The 13,217-nt window shown below is 37.0% G+C and overlaps 1 protein-coding gene across 2 annotated transcripts in view; it reads right to left on the minus strand.

Annotated features, from left to right (window-relative positions):
* The window catches only part of LOC138692690 (vesicular acetylcholine transporter-like), a 436,812-nt gene that overhangs the window by 119,956 nt on the left and 303,639 nt on the right, over nucleotides 1-13,217 (minus strand). The window contains exon 3 of one of the 2 annotated variants that reach the window (XM_069815818.1): nucleotides 8,235-8,432. The gene's annotated coding sequence lies outside the window, so the exon portion shown is untranslated. Of the gene's footprint in view, nucleotides 1-8,234; nucleotides 8,433-13,217 lie in introns of those variants that run through there. The other variant, XM_069815817.1, reaches the window with a different exon arrangement.

The raw sequence follows: 13,217 nt of genomic DNA on the forward strand, positions 1-13,217 counted from the left end.
TAGAGATTTAAACACATGTTCAGTAATCCCTTTAACATCAGAGTTATTTGAAAATTAGCAGTCCTATCAACAATGGGAAAGTAAGTTACAAAACTGTATTAATTTAATTTAAAATTTTTAACAGACTTCAGTTGTGCAGCTCAACAGTTAAATGCCAGTCAGAGTACACATAGGTTCAGTTTTGTAAATCATACTATAAAGACGGTAAATATGCCAAAAGTACGTCATTCAGTCAATTTAAAATCAAAACTAACAAGTTACATTTCAGAATTTAAAGAAGATGGTTTATCAACTGACAATAAAATATTATTTTGTAATTTGTGTCAGTGTGCAGTATCATCTACACAAAAGTTCCTGGTGCAACAACACATTACAACTAGTAAACATCAGGCCAACAAACAACTAAATTCCAAGCAGAGACAATTGTTTTTAACACAACCAACAACATCGAATGTAAGATCTGAGTTTAACATCGACCTGTGCCGTTCTCTCATCTCTGCTGATATTCCTCTCTACAAACTAAAGAATAAGGTCTTCAGGGAATTCCTTGAAAAATATACTCAACATACAATCCCGGATGAGTCAACACTTAGGAAGACGTATGCTCCATCCATCTACGATGAGACAATACAGAAGATAAGAGATGAAATTAAAGATAGTTCAATTTGGGTTTCCATTGATGAGACTCCCGACAAAGAAGGTAGACTTGTTGGTAATGTAGTTATCGGTTTGTTAAGTGAACAATATTCTGAACGAATTCTTTTACATTGTGATGTTCTAGAAAAGTGCAATAACAAAACTATAGTTAAACTGTTCAACGAAGCTATGGGTATCCTGTGGCCAAAGGGTATTATGTACGATAATGTGTTATTCTTTATTAGCGATGCTGCCCCTTATATGGTCAAAGCTGGACAAGCATTATCTGTTGTATATCCTAAATTGACTCATTTTACTTGTGTGGCGCATGCATTTCATCGTGTGGCAGAAGTGGTCAGAGACAATTTCCCTAAAGTAGATTTGTTGATTTCATCAGTGAAAAAAGTATTTCTCAAAGCTCCCAGTAGAGTTAACGTGTTGAAAGAAATGTACCCTGAAATTCCATTGCCACCAAAGCCAATTTTAACTAGATGGGGTACATGGCTAGAAGCAGTTGAATATTATGCCGAACATATAGACTCTATTAACAATGTTCTCCTTGCATTGGACTCTGAAGATGCAGTCTCAATTGATACTGCGAAAACAGTTACCTGTGACATAAGTGTGAAGAATGACTTAGCTCACATTCAGCATACATTTTCATGCATCATAAAAACGCTCAAAAGTCTCCAAAATAGGCACCTTTCACTATCTGAAAGTTTTGAAATTATAAATAGTACTGTGGAACAACTGAATCGTGGTAGAGGTAAAGTTGCAGATGCAGTAAGAGCTAAGGTGGACACTGTACTTTCAAAAAACCCTGGATATGAAGAACTACAAAAGGTTGTTGCTGTGATGAGTGGTGAATCAACAGTGAAGATTAACTTGGACTTATCCCCAGCAGACATTGTGAAATTGAATTATGTACCAGTTACTTCTTGTGACGTCGAACGCTCTTTTAGTCAGTATAAATCTATCCTCAGAGACAATAGAAGAAGATTCACTTTTCAGCACTTGAAAGAAATGTTTGTAACCTATTGTTATGGTAACAGACAATAAAAATTGTGTTTTGTTGAAACTACATTGGAAGATAAGGTACGTCCATTATATTTTTTGTTTAGTTTGATTAAAATGTACCAATATTTAACGTACATAGTCATTTTTTTATAATTTTAAGTCCATATTTAATTCCATATTTTGGTAAAAATCCATATTTAATTCCATATTTTGGTAAAAATAACTACATATATATTTACATATTTCATATATTTTTAGTCCATATAAATCCGTTCCCTGCTAATAATAAATCTGTAGCCGAAATTTTTCTGGTAATTTTCGATTTTCCAAAAATAATTGGTCCTAACATATATAATCAACCACCCTGAAATCGAATTTCGCTTTTTTGAAATTTTTGTTTGTATGTATGTATGTCTGTCTGTCTGTCTGTCTGTCTGTCTGTCTGTATGTTTGTTACCTTTTCACGCGATAATGGCTGAACGGATTTCTATGAAAATTAGAATATAAATTAAGTTCGTTGTAACTTAGATTTTAGGCTATATGGCATTCAAATTACATTATTTAAAAGGGGGCTTATAAGGGGGCCTGAATTAAATAAATCGAAATATCTCGCTTATTATTAATTTTTGTGAAAAATGTTACATAACACAAGTTTCTTCAAAAATAATTTGCGATAAGTTTTATTCCTTGAAAAAGTTTGATAGGACTGATATTTAATGAGATAAATGAGTTTTAAGATTAAAATAACTGCCATCTAAGGCGGTGTAATTAATTAAAAAACAAATGACTTCGTCTATAAGGGGCCTTGGACAGCGACAATCGAAAGGTATCAAAGATAGCCTACAGAGAATGTTTCTGTGTTTGTATGAAACCGATTTGTATAATTAATTATTATTTTACCATTGGAAAGTGTAGTTCCTCTAGATGGACATAATGCTATAATGTTATTAAAGTAACTTCTGATATAATATAATATAATATAATATAATATAATATAATATAATATAATATAATATAATATAATATAATATAATATAATATAATATAATATAATATAATATAATATAATATAATATAATATAATATAATATAATATAATATGTAATATTATTTTATATAATTTAAGTTATTTGAAGGGTTCAGAACCATAGTGGGTCAAGCGCCATTTACTGAATACGTAGAAAACAAGGGTTAAAATTAAGTTATTACCATAATTCAATGGAAACCTATAACAAGTAAAATAAAATATACACATTAAATCTAAATGATGTCAATGTTCATTAAACTATGGTTGCATGTAATAAAAATTAAGAAACAGGTTAAAGGAATTGTCATTGCACCAAATGAGTGTCTCTGGACCAAAATGATCGCATTTTAATTATTTGGATGCAATTTAAATTAAGTAACATATTAAATTATTTATCCTTCTATCAAACACGAATGTTCCCTGGATCAAATGTCCTATTTTAATTATGTTATTACTTTATATTTATTTCTAACGGGTGCAGCGGAGCGCACGGGTACGGTTAGTTAATAATAAAATTGATACATCTTCTTTGTTAACACAATATGAAACATAACTGGCCGTATATATCGATTGTAATAATGAGGGCATCCACGGATAATAAGGAAGGCTGTGGAATACCATATAAACTGCAGTTTCACTATTTTTGTGTAGTATTGTTATTAATATTGTAAAGTAAAGTATATGAATAATTTAAAATCAATTCACATTAAATAATAACGTGAACATGTTATAAAAGTCATATTTACAAGTTTAAAAAAAACCTAATCTCAGGAAAATAGCTTTCCACCTCGCCATGTTTGCTAAAATCCTGGGAAAACGATATATTTGTAATTTCGTATCGGCATTTGTTTTGCAGCCCAGTGTACATAGGGTTTCAGTGAGAATGAATTGTCACTGCCTTCTAAATATACTCCGTATTAACCAAGAACAATTGAAAATCAATTGCGACAATACGCATACAACTGCGAATTACGACAAGATTAGTGATATATGACCGTGATTGGCTGAAACCGAATGAAATCTTATATGTGATTGATCATTGATTGCATAAGCGATATAGTCTATCAAATCTACACCTATTTTTAAATGTGACACTTGATAGGGCAAACGTAACACAAACGAGAATCAATGAAGTAGTGAGTTGGTATGCGTTAAAATGTTCTGTATTACATTCGATATATTTGATTGCTTTCCTCCCTTTACCGGTTTCCCTTGAACGTCTTTTCTCTAAAGACCGGAATTGAAATTACGTCGAGCGAAAGAAACTGCATTGCCTGCTTCTTTTCAACCAGAAAAATTGAATTTAAAATTCCGTTTTGTTCCTCTTCACTTCAGTTCCCAGTTGTATCGCCAAACTTCAACAAAACCTACAACTTATTTTATATTCAACCCAGCATCAGGTTTCCAAGACGCCAATAGAATGAGATGCACAAGAAATACAGAGCGACAAATTGTAGTATAGAGTTACCATCTATATATATATATATATATATATATATATATATATATATATATAATTTGAACTGGTAATGGAAATTACGGGAAAACGGCTGGACGGATTTTAATAAATGACCCCTCATTTTGAAGCTTGGAACCCAAAGTTTTTCTAAAAATTAGTAGTTTTCAGTGAAATGTCAACTTTTAAACATAATTTTGCTATTTTCCAAAATCCATCTGTCGTCAGTTTTGAGAACTACCTAATAGCATTCACGGCCGACTTGATATTACCTTCGCTTTTTTGTAAAGGAGAAGCGAAGCGAGCATCAAGTCTGCCGTGTTGCATTTCAGAATAAAACAAAACACATACTACAGTAAACAATATTACACCACAGTATAAAGAAGATACAGTAAGGTCAACTAGCCCATTTCGTGGGAACAAATTCTGAGTGCGCATGTCACGAAACCGGGTGTATTGTCTGGAACCTCCACCAGATGGTTCTCCATCTACGACAGGCTGGCATAATTTAATATTAACTGAAAAGATTTATTACTCATCTTTTAACAATATGAAAGACATGAGGCAAAGGAATGGCAACATAATAATAATAATAATACTAATAATAATAATAATAATAATAATAATAATAATAATAATAATAATAATAATAATAATAATAATTACTTCCGTATATAAACATAATGAAAATATTCACTAATTGACGCTAATTTTAAAGTCACTGGTAGATGCTTATGTTGGTAACGTAATATTGAATCATTAGCTACATAGATCATGACATTCGTTTCGATGAAGTTACGTCAACAATGGATATAATAAAATTTTGTTGACTAGCTAATAACATTATATGGAAAGAAATGCAATGGATATGAAGAAACAGAATAAAACGGTAAGCACTTCGCTAATAGTAGGCTATGTTTTACTTCAACCATAAACACTGCAATTTTATATGTATTTTGAAAAAAAAAGTGAATTTTCATTAGACCTACATAATAAGACACAAATATCACTACAGAACAAAGGAATAATTACAACAGTTAATACAAAGTTTCATCTGAAAGTTTAGCATTTCTGAACAGCTGATCGCTAAAATCAGCTGTTAGCGCTGCCGATACTAGCGATATGGTTGAATTCATTGAGAACTACACCTCCCTAAGTTTGATTTTAGTACCAACAACATCAAAGGTGCCGACAAAAGTTGTCTCTACTGTATCTTCTTTATACTGTGATTACACGAAAACCATGATCTGCAAGAATGCTGACATATTTAGAGCTCAAATTAAATTGGTTATTAAAAACTTAACATACTAAAAATAATTTACAGGTTCGATTCTGTGGTGTGTAATTTTCTGGGTACAGCTGTGTATTGGATATTAAAAACTACAAAACTTGAGGTGGTTTGATGACATTATTACCATTAGAAATGAAATATTATTGTAGTTAATGCCATGATGTGACTATTTTTCATTAATTATACATATTAATGCTATATTGATGATATGAAAGTGAAACGTTTTGGGGTTATATAAGTAGATGTAGAGAATAACTTAAATTAGATTTTGATTTCCATATTTTACTGAGTGGCGGCTATATAGTATATATAGTATATGTTACTGAAAGCTATAAAACTTACGTAAGATAATAATGTTATTAAAAATCAAATATTTTTATAGTTATTAATGAAGTGGGGTTGGGTCTTTTTCATACATTTAATGGCGGTGAGGTGTAGATATTTATATGCGTGGTTCTCTTCAGTATTGGCTCGAGAGAATCTTTCATTGTTATGAAAGCAAATAACTTTCAGAATGTCTGGTATTCTTCATTGAAAATAAATCTGAAAAATGTTTATTTGAACGTCTAATGAACTTAGTTTGCAGCATTTGCTGCACAAGCCACTAGTATTGATAGACTTCACATTATGAGTCTCAAACGAAAGAATATAACATAGTGTAGGAAGTTTTTTTACTTCGCACGAGTGCATTAAATCTACTTTCGCAACTAGTCGTAGGCCTATTCGATATTTTATCTCCGTGCTCTCTATTTTGTTAAAAATTATAAACAAATAAACTCGCAATACGAGATTTAAAATTTAGTTTCATTTACATAATCCAGGATGCCACGTTAGCCTTTCCTAGTAAACATAACCATAATATAGTGGTTGTTGTTTAGTCAACTGTTCCAAGACAGGTCTGAACTTTACAATTGATACCACTAAGGCATCATTTATGAGGAAACTAATGGGGTAGGGTGGCCAGTTCCTTTCTCCCTCCATTGCATACATCATCGATTAGCTACATGTTACACTAATCACACTTCAGAAGTATACTAACAATTTTGTTCTTCTTCTTCTGACACATATCGTCAAACGAGTTATAATGCTTGATAATAGATGTACTGCCTTAGAAAAAAGTTTTGTCGCACAAATACTTTTATAAGTCCCTGAAAGGAGGCAGTGCGCATGATCAGAGGACGAGCAACCTGGTTCACAAAAGAACGACTAGTACTTCATGGCTTTTAAGGAACTCAAAGGTTCATTGTCGCCCTCTCTATCCTGAGTAAGATTAATCCTGTCTTTACAATCATATCCAACCTCTCTCAAATCCATTTTAATATTATCCTCCCATCTACGTCTTGGCCTCTCCAAAGATCTTTTTCCCTCCGGCCTCCCAGCTAACACTCTATATGCATTTCTGGATTCGCCCATACGTGTAACATACCCTGTCCGTTTCAAACGTCTGGATTTAATGTTCCTAATTATGTCAGGTGAAGAATACAATGCTCCTTTCCGAGAATTATTTTGGGATTTCGTAACAAGCTGTTTTTTTTTACGGTGATGGGTTGTTAGTCCTTCGCCCAACCCCCAAGCTGGAGGACCATCCCTCATCGTTTGTCCGCGATTGCTTATTTAATATATTCGCAGCTACCCTCCATATCTGGAGATCGTCTCCTCTATCCGCAACCTGAAGATGCGACATGCCGTGGTTTTTTAGTAGGTTATTTTACGACGCTTTATCAACATCTTAGGTTATTTAGCGTCTGAATGAGATGAAGGTGATAATGCCGGTGAAATGAGTCCGGGGTCCAGCTCCGAAGTTACCCAGCATTTGCTCATATTGGGTTGAGGGAAAACCCAGGAAAAACCTCAACCAGGTAACTTGCCCCAACCGGGAATCGAACCCGGGCCACCTGGTTTCGCGGCCAGACGCGCTAACCGTTACTCCACAGGTGTGGACTTCCATGCCGTGACGATAGGGACCCAAAATACATGGGAACGACTAGTTGAGGTCTTTTGTTTGGACATCCATTTTGTATAATTAATTGTAAGAATGAAACATATTTCATTTATTCGATTGTTACCTTCTTTTGTTTCCTTCAGTGCCTCAAACTTACAGACAAAAAGTTTTGAGAGTTTTATTTTCATCTCTTATTATATTTCTGCCTCTATTCATTTAAAAAATATAATCCTCTGAAATATGATATGACTTTTGGGACACAGTGTATGTTTATGATTATTTTAATGCATGGCAGACATGGGAGTTAAGACTTTTGGAGGCTGTTAAGTCCGTAAGTAAAAGATAGTCATTGGGATCAATAGTACAGCTGCTGCTGAGCTAACCCTGTCAGTGAGTTATATCTCGAAATTATTTCTGTTGTGTAGCTACTTGTTCATCGTTGCCCATGTCCCAAGACTTGCAATAACCGTAAAGTGGACGATCACAACGCTAACATCATTGCGAGGTCCACACCTGTGGAGTAACGGTCAGCGCGTCTGGCCGCGAAACCAGGTGGCCTGGGTTCGATTCCGGTCGGGGCAAGTTACCTGGTTGAGGTTTTTTCCGGGGTTTTCCCTCAACCCAAAATGCTGGGTAACTTTCGGTGCTGGACCTCGGACTCATTTCACCAGCATTATCACCTTCATTTCATTCAGACGCTAAATAACCTAAGATGTAGATAAAGCGTCGTAAAATAACCTACTAAAAATACATCATTGCGACAATAGACAAATAAATTGTCGACTTACAAGCACAGGATGTTGGAGTGTCTGTCTATCTGGTGTTTGGCATCAGCTGGCGTTGAATCTGAAAGCTAGTGTCTCACCCAGTTGTCGAGCTGCTCCTGGCGCTGCAGCAGCTGCTCCTGCAGGCGCGGACCCGGCCCATTGCTGGACCCGAACGCCTTGACCACGGCTCGCGTCCGCTCGTACTGCGCCTCGCTGACGATGGGCTTCACAGCCGCCAAGTAGCGCTCCAGAGTTTGGTCGAGGGCCGGCACGGGGAGCTTCGGCAGCACCACCTTCTGCAACACCAAGGACAAAATTATAAGCAACTCCCCTCTCCTCTCCTCTTCTCCTCCTCTCTTCTTTTATTCTCCTTTCCCTCTTCCCATCCCATCATCTCCTCTCCTCTCCCTCTCCTTTCTCCTTCTCCCCCCTTCTCCCATTTCCCTCCTCTTCTTAACTTCTAGCCTTCTCTCCACTTCTATTCCTCTCCCCTTCTCCTACTTCTCTCTCCTCATATTTTTCTCTCCTCTCTCTTTTACCTCATCCATTCTCCTACTCCTCTCCTCTTCCTCTATTCTTCTCCCATCCTCTCATCTTTTCCTCATTGTGTCCCATTCTCCTATTCCTCTCTCCTTCTTCTACACTCCACTTCTACTATTTTCTTCTCCTCTCCCGTTCTCCTTTCCACGCCTCCTCTATTCCTTATCTCCTACTCCATTCCCCTTCTCTTACTCTTCTCTCCTTCTACTCCTCTCCCCTTCTCCTATCCCTCTCCACTTCTCCTATTTCTCTCCCCTTCTCCTACTCCTCTCCCCTCCTCTTACTCCTCTTCCTTTCTCCTACTCATCTCCCTTTTTCTTACTTCTCTCTGTTTCTCCTACTCCTCTCCCATTCCTCTACTCCTCTCTCCTTTTCTTACTATTCTTCCTGTCTCCTACTCATCTCCCCTTCTCCTACTCTTCTCTCCTTCTACTCCTCTTCCTTCCTCCTACTCCTCTCCCATACCCCTACTCCTCTCCCCTTTTCTTACTACTCTCCCTTTCTCCTACCCCTCTCCCCTTCTCCTACTCATCTCCCCTTCTCTTACTTCTCTTCCTTTCTCCTACTCTCCCCTTCTCTTACTCCTCTTCCTTTCTCCTACTCCTCTCCCATTCCCCTAATCCTCTCCCCTTCTCTTACTACCCTCCCTTTCTCCTATTCCTCTCCCCTTCCCCTACTCCTCTCCCCTTCTCTTACTACTCCCCCTTTCTCCTTCTCCTCTCCCATTCCCCTACTCCTATCCCCTTCTCTTACTCCTCTTCCTTTCTCCTACTCCTCTTCCATTCCCCTACTCCTCTCCCCTTCCCCTACTCCTCTCCCCTTCTCTTACTCCTCTTCCTTTCTCCTACTCCTCTCCCATTCCCCTACTCCTCTCCCCTTCTCTTACTACTCTCCCTTTCTCCTACTCCTCTCCCCTTCCCCTACTCCTCTCCCCTTCTCTTACTCCTCTTCCTTTCTCCTACTCCTCTCCCATTCCCCTACTCCTCTCCCCTTCTCTTACTACTCTCCCTTTCTCCTACTCCTCTCCCATTCCCCTACTCCTCACCCCTTCTCTTACTACTCTTGCTTTCTCCTATTCCTCTCCGCTTCTCCTACTCTTCTCTCCTTCTACTCCTCTCCCTTTCTCCTACTCCTCTTCCCTTCTCCTATTTCTCTCCACTTCTACTACTCCTTTCCCCTTCTATTACTCATCTCCCCTTCTCCTACTCCCTCCCCGCCTCCTTCTCCTTCTTTCTGTTCCTCCTCTACCCTTTCTTCCTCTCCTCTCTTCTACCTGGCATTTCTCTTCTATTTCCTTTCCCCTAGTTCTTTTTTGTTGTTTTCCTTCATTCTCTCTCCTTACCTTACTCTTTTCTCTTTTTTCTCCTCCTCAATTCTCCTTGCTTAAGACTTGCATGGTATTCACTACCTCCTAGTCTTATAGATTTCAAATAAATTACACACATTTTGTAATCTGCAAATAATATCATCTGCAAATAATTGTAAGAAAAAGACGACTGGAATATAAAATGATGATGTTGTTGTTGTTTAATCAATGTCCGAAGACAGGTCATAATTGATACCAATATGGCTCAGTTGAGCCAGGAGATAATGGAGTGAGGTAGCCGGTTTCTTTCCCCCTGTCTTACATACATCGCTAAGAAACGAAATTACTTTCTTATAATTTGACTTAGAATAGTGAATGTAGGAGGAAATACGTGCAAGTTTACGTGGCTGTTAACTTTTATTCTTGAAGGAATGTTTTCACATCTACATAAATATCCGCGGAGTATCGTACGGTCACCCTCATTCAGTGCTGAATGATTACACTGCATGCCATTAGATATAAAAGCTGAAACCCGGTCAACATTATGGTTTTCGTAATCTTCTCATTACATGAACTGTAAACTGCGTGGTACATATTATAATGGTACAAGACAGCGATTTCGAGAATTTTTTTTGTAAGAATGCTTTTTCTGTATTTGTGATACCGGAGAATGGACACTATATGTTAGTGTACAGTGATTTATCCTACACTACTGAACGAATTGTGTTCATATGCTCATTGTTTGTAATTTTTTCGGTCCTGGGTTAGTTCTTTTGTCCAGTCTGAAAGTTCATTCTTCAAGCTGTGTACAAATTGTTTTCACAGCTTCTCTCTTCAGATTAATATGTTTAGCATCTTCCAAGATTTTACACGTAACTGTTCTGATTCATAGTTTCCTGAGTGGACATAAATTTAAGTTTTATGTTCTATTTAACGACACTCGCAACTGCCGAGGTTATATCAGCATCGCCAGTGTGCCGCAGGAGTTCTTTTACATGCCAGTAAATCTACTGACATGAGCCTATCGCATTTAAGCACATTTAAATGACATCCACCTGGGCCGGTATCGAACCCGCAACCTCGGGCACAGAAAACTAGCGCTATACCGCCTGTGCCACCCAGGGCGACTCCTGAGTGGACTATGTCCAGTAAATGTCTCAATAGCTTTCTAGTCTGTTGGATCAAAGTTCTTAGCCAGACTGTTGCTTATTTTTAGTTGCTGTTTATATCCGTGCATCCCTAGAGAGGCTTTCCACGAAACTGGGTGCCGTACAAGGCCTGTGGCTTGTCGGAGTGCGTCGACTTTAACGCTATTGACGTAATTGCGCCTACCACGGGTAATGTATCAAGTTTCCAGAGTCATCCTGGGAAGGAAGAAAGAATGCGAGAAAGTGTTTATGCCACGCTGTGAAAGCTTTGCCTCTTACATTACAAACGTGAAACTGGATCTTGCGACAGTGTACAATTTAAAGGTGAAGCATAGGGAAAACTGCCAGCACTCAAGGCCTGTTGTTAATTTAAGATTTGCCAAATACAGACTGGAAAGTTCCATTAGCCCTTAAGTACTCGCCTGGTAGAAAGTTACATAAACACTCGCGTCGGGTCAATTTGACCCATTGACACAAACTGAGATGTGGACGTGGATTGATGGCAAAATTATGGGGTAAATAAAATTTTTAAACTGAAGCAAATGAAATATTTTTTATTCTGAACTCTACATTATTTATATTGAACATAATAAAATACAATGAAATTTGTAAATCTCAACTTTAAAAAAGTGAAAACTATCTAAATACAACGAAATTTGTAAATCTCAACTAAAGAAAAGTGAAAACATGACTTTGAAACCTTATAACCATACTGTTTCTTTTTCGAGGTGTGATTGAAAAATTTTAAGTTTAGGCTCATAATAATGGTACCTAAATACTACTACAGTCCTCTTCTGGAGGAATATACAAACTCCTACTATTATCCTAGATTTGGAAACATTCTTGAAAAATGTTGACTGGGTTTGTAATAAAAAAATCACTGTACCGAAAGGCTACTGCAATGAATGCCCTTAAAAGGGGTTCATTCTGAATTGTTACATCGATTCCTAAGATGTCACCGCTCCAATAAGCACTGCTGGCTTCAATCAGACATTGTAAAACAAAACAGTGCTTCATTTCTTGGCATATTGTGCAAACAACTTTGCAGTGAATTTTGCATACGTGTCCCAAACAAGCAGCACGTCGTGTTGAATGCTTATTATCATTTGTGCTAGGGCAGATATGATATCACTTCCTTTTCTGAGATGCTGGTCCACTTCTTATTTCTTGATTTTTTTTTTTTTTTTTTTTTTTGTTCTTTCGGTGGCACTTCAACGCTTCTCTCTGTTAGGAATATTTTTATTCTTGCCCTGAGACTACGTGAGGATTACTCATTCTCATGACAACGTTTTCCATAAGAAGTTCTTTAGCAAGGTTCTTCAGAAATATTCTTCTTTGTATCTTCTCTCTGGTATTCATCTTATAATAAACAACATGTGAGTTGAGTGCTGAAACATTTAAGAAATGGAAGAACACTGCCAGTGGCCACCTTCTTGTTCTACGTCCAACGTTGCTACACAATTGGTCGCATGAATCAACTTCACCCTTGGTACAGTTATAAAACGTCACAATTTCTGACTTTTTGGAGGAACTTGTGTCTTCATCTATGACATCGTCAAGCTCAGGAAGTTCCCCCACAGATTCACCATCGTCATTATCATTAGTGCATTACTGAGAATCGTATTCAACTCCCTTGCAATTTCTTCGTCTGTTACTAATAATTCCCTCGACTTCGACTTCTCTGCAATTTCTTCGTTTGTTACTACTTTCTTTGACATTATTTGAAAATAATAATAAAAAGAGCTGCATATACAGCTGAAATGAACGCGGAAAATGTGAAGAATATAATATAAAGCTTACATCAAATAATACTTACGCATAAATAAAGAAATCTCCTCAGTTATTCACAAAATCTTCCTGTCTTTTAGATGAAGGCACACACTCGCGTCGGGTCAAATCACATGTAAACCGCTGTTGGGGCTAAATGATAAACTCAACTATGACCAACGTTGCCAACCTGAACACGAGCGATTCGGCTACAAACATCCTGAAATTCAGCTACAAAGACTGAAATTAAGCTACGCTCAAAACTTGAAGAATTTGCGTATGTGTTGTTCAATGTGCTGCGTTTAACGATTGTTTCATTG

This window comes from Periplaneta americana, chromosome 17 (genome assembly GCF_040183065.1).
Source record: "Periplaneta americana isolate PAMFEO1 chromosome 17, P.americana_PAMFEO1_priV1, whole genome shotgun sequence".
In the NCBI taxonomy this organism is placed as follows: Eukaryota; Metazoa; Arthropoda; class Insecta; order Blattodea; family Blattidae; genus Periplaneta; species Periplaneta americana.